The sequence below is a fragment of the Notolepis coatsorum genome (genome assembly GCF_963971535.1).
Source record: "Notolepis coatsorum genome assembly, chromosome: 19".
Taxonomy (NCBI): domain Eukaryota; kingdom Metazoa; phylum Chordata; class Actinopteri; order Aulopiformes; family Paralepididae; genus Notolepis; species Notolepis coatsorum.
Window position 1 is genome coordinate 2,548,806 of NC_140183.1, and position 7,500 is coordinate 2,556,305.

Here is a 7,500-nt window from a genome sequence, read left to right on the forward strand (position 1 = left end):
TCAGCAAGGACTCAAATGAGGTCGAAGAACAATGGGGGGTACACTTCCCAGGAAGTTTTTAGACTGAGAAAAATTGTGCAGAAGCTCAGAAAACTGGATAATATAATGTTACCATGATAATGGAGCTTCTGATGTGTGGAGCCCGGCTGGACATTCAGGAAGGGAGTAGACCTGGGCTTGGACAGTGTCTGCAAGCAGTTGGGACAATGACACTGAAAGATGTTGTGAATGTAGCCGGGTCAGAGGAAGTGGCTTCTTTATTGGGGCTGAGGACGGCCTGTCACAACAGGGTCTGTCTGGACGATTGGACTGAAGCGCGGAGCATCGGGGAACAATACCTGTTGCAGGATTATTTCGGTGGAACGGAAGGTCCTGATGAAGGGGATTTTTTTCATGCGCTGGATATAAAAGCGGACACAAATGGACTGACGGGACCCTTTTGGGTTGCTCATATGTCGTTCTTGATGACATATTATGTGTTGAATGGAAGTATGGATACTTTTTTTGTTTGGGTGGAGCTTCAATGTTTTTTTGTTGTGTTGCAGGAGGACAGGTGTATTTTAGCATTTTTTTATTGTGAGATCTCATGTGGTTTTAAGTGTGATGGGGACACATGTTGCCCGATATAATGTGTAGTTAGTTATTTAATTGTATTGACATACACATTGTACATTGTAATGAGAATTATGTAAATAAATGTTTTTCTAAAATCAAAAATCTCTCTCTCTCTCTCTCTCTCTCTCTCTCAATTCAATTCAATTCAAATAGGCTTTATTGGCATGAAATATTAACATACTTATTGCCAAAGCAAGTTCAACATACAAACAATAACATATATATTAAGCAATAAAATATCATAACATTAGTAATAACAGTAAGGACAATCAACAAGAAACATATTAATTTACAAAATAGTCACTCGATCGGGTAGTCATTTTTCAAGTGTGGCCATTCAGATACATTTTACAGGGCTTGTTCTCTTATTTTGTGACAACCGTCTACATATTTTGCAGCTAATGCTGTACACTGACTTTTCTCCCCACACATGTATAGTAGTTTTTGGTGATCTCTCTCTCTCTCTCTCTGTCTGTCTCTCTCTATGTTTCTCTCTCCCTCTCTGTCCCTCACACCCCTCTCTCTCTCCCTCTCTCTCTCTGTCCCTCACACCTCTCTCTCTGTCTCCCTCTCTCTGTCTCTCCCTCTCTCTCTCTCTGTCCCTCACACCTCTCTCTCTGTCTCAATCTCTCTGTTCCTTGCATCTGTCTGTCTGTCTGCCTGTCTGTCTGTCTGTCTGTCTGTCTGTCTGTCTGTCTGTCTGTCTGTCTGTCTGTCTGTCTGTCTGTCTGTCTGTCTCTCTCTCTCTCTCTCTCTCTCTCTCTCTCTCTCTCTCTCTCTCTCCTGTGCGCATGCGTGTGAGTGGAGCGGAGATTCGGAGTTTGGTGAGACTGCGTGTGAGTGAGTTTCTAACTTTTTCTATCTTTTCTATTTATATGTTGTTTTGTCAAGTTGTGAATTAGAGTGTTGCTTATTTATTGTTAGGTTGCTGTTGTAGTGTGTGTTGTTGTGTTAAACGGAGTTTAGAGGTTTGTTTCTCAGTCCGTTTGGCTAAAGCCGACCAGCTGGGCTGGTCGGCAAGACACCGGGCGCGCAGGATGGCTGATTTGAACAAATTGAGTAGGAAACACGGCATTAAGATTGGCACCGTGTTCCCCTGCTCAGTTGAAGAGGTTAGTTTAGCGGTAGGTAAAGTTGTTGGTTACAACAGTATTAAGTCTGCAGGGAAAATGAATTCTGCTGTGGTAATCTTTCTCGATCGAGTTGAGAAAGTGAATGCAGCAATTGAACGTGGTATTATTGTTCGGGACCTGCACGTTCCCGTGTTGCCACTTGCGCAACCATCAACTAAAATCACGTTGTCTAATGTACCACCATTCATCTCTGATGAGTTTCTGATAAAAGAACTGTCCAGACATGGAAAGATAGTTTCTCCCATTAAGAAGGTGCTTACAGGATGCAAATCACCTTTGTTGAGACATGTTGTTTCTCATAGACGTTTTTTGTATATGATTCTGAATAACAGGAATGATGAGTTCAACATGAGATTCCATGTTAAAGTGGAGGATTTTGATTATGTATTGTTTGCATCATCAGAGACCATGAAGTGCTTTGGGTGTGGGGGGGGGGGGCATGTAATTAAAGCATGCCCTAAGAAGCAAGCTCAAGATGCGCATGCAGACCTTGGGGAGGGAACTAGTGGGCAAGGAAGAGAACCGTCAAATAATGAGACTGTGGTTTTAGAAATTAGTGGTAGGGGACAGTCAAGAGTGGCTAGGAAAGAACCAGCTGCTGTAGACGGGGCTACAGTTGAGATACAAGCAGAGGTGGCCCGGGATAAACCAGCTGAGACAGACAGGGCTGCAGGGGAGCTACAGGAGGAAGTGGCCAGGGTTAAACCGGCTGCTGCAGAAAGTGCTACAGGGGAGCTACAGACAGAAGTGGCCAGGGTTGAACCAGCTACTGCAGAAAGTGCTACAGGGGAGCTACAGACGGAAGTGGCCAGGGTTGAACCAGCTACTGCAGAAAGTGCTACAGGGGAGCTACAGACGGAAGTGGCCAGGGTTGAACCAGCTACTGCAGAGGGTGCTACAGGGGAGCTACAGATAGACGTGGCCAGTTTTAAACCAGCTGCTGCTGAAAGTGCTACAGGGGGGCTACAGACAGAAGTGGTTGGGGTTAAAGAAGCAGCTGTAGACAGTGCTACAGTTGAGATACAAACAGAGGTGGCCAGGGATAATCCAGCTGAGACTGACAGTGCTAAAGGTGAGCTACAGGAAGAAGGGGCCTGTGAGAAACAGACAGACAGTACTACAAGTGAGATGCAGGTAGAAGGGGCCTGTGTGAAACAGACAGACAGGGCTACAGGAGAACTGCAGCTGGAAGGGGCCTCGGAGAAACAAACATACAGTGCTGCTGTGTCTGGGGGGAAAACACAGGAGAGTAGCAGTGGTTTGTGTGGAAGCAGTGCAGGAGTTATTGACCAGACTAATGAGGTGGAAATGGTAGATGAGGATGTTTCACAATCTGCACCTCATGAACGCAAAGGAATGACTTCACAGTCAGACCAGAGTGATAGTGAGGAGTATGCGTCAGATTGTAGTGACATGTCTGAGATAAAGAAGTCACAAAACAGAAAATCACTGTCAGTCAAAACCATCAAAACTTTGCTACAGGAAAACAAGAATGTTCGGGGCTTCAAAATAGAGGAACATATTACTGATACAGAGGCTTTCTATACGTCTGTCAGGTTTCACATGGGAAATAACAGCTTTACTAAGCAGGAAGTGTATAGACTAAGGAAATTACTGCCAAAGGTCAGAAAACAAATTTATGAAAGGAAAACAAGGGGCAACTTTTAATTTATTGTTATTGTGTGTTTTAGTCACTCCTCTTCTCTCCATGGAACATTTTAAGGTTGGAACTTTGAACTTGAATGGGGCAAGAGATGTGAGAAAACGTGCAACGCTGTTTGAACTGGTCAAGTTAAAACACATTGATGTTCTTTTTATGCAGGAGACGCACAGTGATAAAGTAAATGAGGTAGAGTGGAGGAAAGAATGGGAAGGTGATTTAGTGTTGAGTCATAATACTACAATTAGTAGTGGAGTTGGTTTTTTATTCTCAAAACGTTTTATTCCTGCTTCCTATACTGTAGAACATGTTGTAGAGGGTAGGTTCATTGTAGTGAAAGCACATTTTGAAACATTTAATGTGGTTTTATTGAATATTTATGCTCCTTCTAAAGGGCCTGAAAGAAAGGCTTTTTTAGATATAGTGTGTACTAAATTGTCCGATTTTAGTCCGGATGATTTCTTATTTTTTTCTGGAGATTTCAATTGCACAGAGAATAACAGTTTAGACAGGAATCATAATGAACCCCATCCAGCTTCTCAAAGTGCATTAAGACAGCTTGTACACACACACGGCTTGGTTGATGTGTGGAGGAGGTTTCATGGGAATGAGCGCCAGTATACATGGTCTCATTGTAGGGATAATGTTGTCTCCTTAGCTAGACTTGACCGTTTTTATTGTTTTAAACATCATTTTAATGTTTTTAAAATGTGTAAAATATTGCCTGTTGGTTTTACAGACCATTCATTGGTAATGTGCAATGTCTTTATTAAGAATCTGGTGCCTAGAAGTGCGTATTGGCATTTTAATTCAGCTTTGCTCCATGAAAAGGATTTTAGGGATGTTTTTAGTTTTTTTTGGGTCCTGTTTAGGAGTAGGAAGAATGAGTTCTCTTCTCTTAGGCAGTGGTGGGACTGTGGCAAAGTAGAAATTAAAATGCTTTGTCAACAACACACCCTCAATGTGACTAGAGACATCACTACCTCCATGAGAGATTTGGAGACTGAGATAGTGGACCTTGAGAAAATGTTTGGGTCCACAGGAAATCAAAGACAGTTTGAAGTCCTTAATAAAAAAAAAATGGCTTTAGCTGACCTGCTAGGTGTGAAGGCTCAAGGAGCTTTGTTAAGGTCTAGATTTATGAATGTCAATGCTATGGATGTGCCTTCCAGTTACTTCTTCGGTCTGGAAAAGAAGAATGGACAGAATAAATTCATTCACTCTCTTCTGTCAGAGACAGGGCAGGACATCACTGATGCCAGTCAGATCCGGAGACGGGCCGTCGAGTTTTATTCTGCTTTGTATAGCAGTGAGTACACTGACAATGATGTCCTTCTACAGTCTTTTTGTGAAGGATTGCCCACAGTATCACGGGAGTCGAATGTGCTGCTGGAAAGACCTTTGGACTCGTCGGAGCTCTATTCTGCCTTACAGAGCATGGGTGGCGGGAAAGCCCCTGGTATTGACGGTTTGACGGTGGAGTTTTACAAAGCCTTTTGGGACATTGTGAAAGACGACCTTCTCGAGGTATTCAATGAAAGTCTGGCTGAGGGTGCGTTGCCACTTTCGTGTCGCAGGGCAGTGATAACCTTACTGCCAAAAAAGGGGTCTTTGCAGGACATAAGGAATTGGAGGCCTGTGTCAATATTATGCAGTGAATATAAGATTTTGTCAAAGACCTTAGCAAACCGTCTGAGAGAAGTGATGGATCAGATCATACATCGTGATCAGACGTATTGTGTACCTGGCAGGTCAATTTTAGATAATGTATATTTAATTCGTGATGTTTTGGGTGTCTCTGATTCATTGGGATTGAATACTGCTCTTATTTCAATAGATCAGGAGAAAGCATTTGACCGCGTTGAGCACAATTATCTCTGGAGTGTTATGAAGAGTTTTGGGTTCAGCGATGGTCTCATTGCTATGGTGAAAGTTTTGTATCAGAACATTGAGAGTGTGTTAAAATTCAATGGTTCTCTATGTGCTCCTTTTGAGGTACAGAGGGGTATTAGGCAAGGCTGCGCTCTTTCTGGCATGTTATATGCAATTTCATTGGAACCCATGTTACAATCATTGAGAAATGAGATGAGGGGGTTAGCTATACCTGGGTTCCAGGATAACATTGTTTTGTCAGCTTATGCTGATGATGTAGTTGTTTTTGTAAAAAATCAAAACGATGTAAATATATTGGAAAGAATTGCTGACAGTTTTAGGGCTGTGTCTTCTGCCAAAATAAATTGGAGGAAGAGTGAGGCGTTAGCTGTGGGAAACTGGCATAGTAGATTACCTGTGTTACCTCAAAACATGATCTGGAAAAGGGATGGTTTTAAATATTTGGGGCTATACCTTGGGAATGACACGATTGTACAGAAAAATTGGGAGAATGTGGTGGAGAAAGTAGAAGGAAGGCTGTTTAAGTGGAGATGGCTGTTGCCTCAGATTTCCTATAGAGGCAGAGTCCTGATAATAAATAACCTTGTGGCTTCTACCTTGTGGCATAAGCTGGCATGTGTGGAGCCTCCTTCAGGCATGTTGGTGCGGTTGCAGGCAAAGATGGTTGATTTCTTTTGGGATCGCCTGCACTGGGTTCCTCAGAGTGTTTTGTTTTTGCCCAGAGAAGAGGGAGGGCAAGGCCTGGTTCATTTAGCGAGTAGGACAGCGACTTTGAGGCTACAGTTCATACAGCGATATCTGTTAGGACCAAGAGATTTAGTTTGGAGAGAAGTTGCCTCTTTTATTCTTCGACAAGTAAATAGTCTTGGACTTGATGTATCTTTGTTTTTAACAGACCCGACGACTTTAAGGTTAAATGCACTTCCTCCTTTTTATCAGGGGGTTTTTAAATGTTGGACACTTTTCAAGTGCACAAGGAATACTTCTATTAAATCGTTGCACTGGTTACTTGAGGAGCCTCTTGTTCACGGTGCAAGGATGGATATAGGCGACTGTGCAAATCCTGGGCTGACTGGACTGCTGTGTGCTGCCGAAGTGGTACGCCTGAGACGGCTGGCAGACACAGCAGGACCAGAGTTAAAGGATGCTCAGGCTGTGTGTTCGTTATTGGGCCTGAGGTCACAGCGCTACGCAACCAGGGTGCTGGATCTCTGGAGACAGAGGTTGACTGTTGAGGAGCTGGGAATGCTTAGATTATACAGCAGTGGAGCTTTAAAACCGGATAAACAGGATGAGTTTCCAAATATCTACCTGAGCCCTGTACTGGGAGAAATGTCTGGTCCTCTACTTTTTGTAAAGGGTTCAGCTTTTTACAAAATGGATAGGAAATCGTGGTACAGAAACTGTGTCAAAGTAATTAATAAGAAATGGCTAAACAATAGAGTGGACACTGTATGGAGGAGTAGGCTGTGTGCAAGTAATGACACTCAACCTGTGTGGAGAGTTTTATATAAACCTCCTTTAAAAAAACAAACGGCTGACCTTCAGTGGAGGATTCTGCATGGTGCTGTGGCAGTGAACGCTTTTGTTTCCATCATCAACCCAGAGGTGGATAATAAATGTCCTTTCTGTGGGTTGACTGAGACTGTTTTTCATGCGTTTTTAGAGTGTAACAGGCTTTTAGGGCTGTTTGAGCTGCTCACCGACGTTTTTAGGCTTTTTGGTGAAACCTTTTCTGTTATTGGTTATATTTTTGGAGCAGGATATAAAAAAGACAATAGGAAAAAATGGCAACTGCTTAATTTTCTGGTGGGGGAAGCTAAGCTTGCAGTCTATGTAAACAGGAGAAACAGAGTGGAAGATAAACCGGACCAGGATGCAGTGTTAGTGTGGTGCTGTAATGTGAAGGCTAGAGTCTGGCTGGAGTTCAGGTTTTATAAAGCTATGGGAAATTTGGAGGTTTTTGCTCAGGAATGGTGTTATGGAAATGTGATTTGTGATGTCTTTGATGATGAATTGGTTTTTAACAACATTATGAATATGTGAAGCTCTATTTATTTATTTGTTTTGTATTGTTTTTTTAATCTTGAAGATGAAAAGTCTTTTTTAAAGGCTTGATGTAAAGTTTTTGTTTCATACAGTACAAAATAAAGTACTTTAAAAAATCAAAAAAATCTCTCTCTCTCTCTCTCTCTCTCT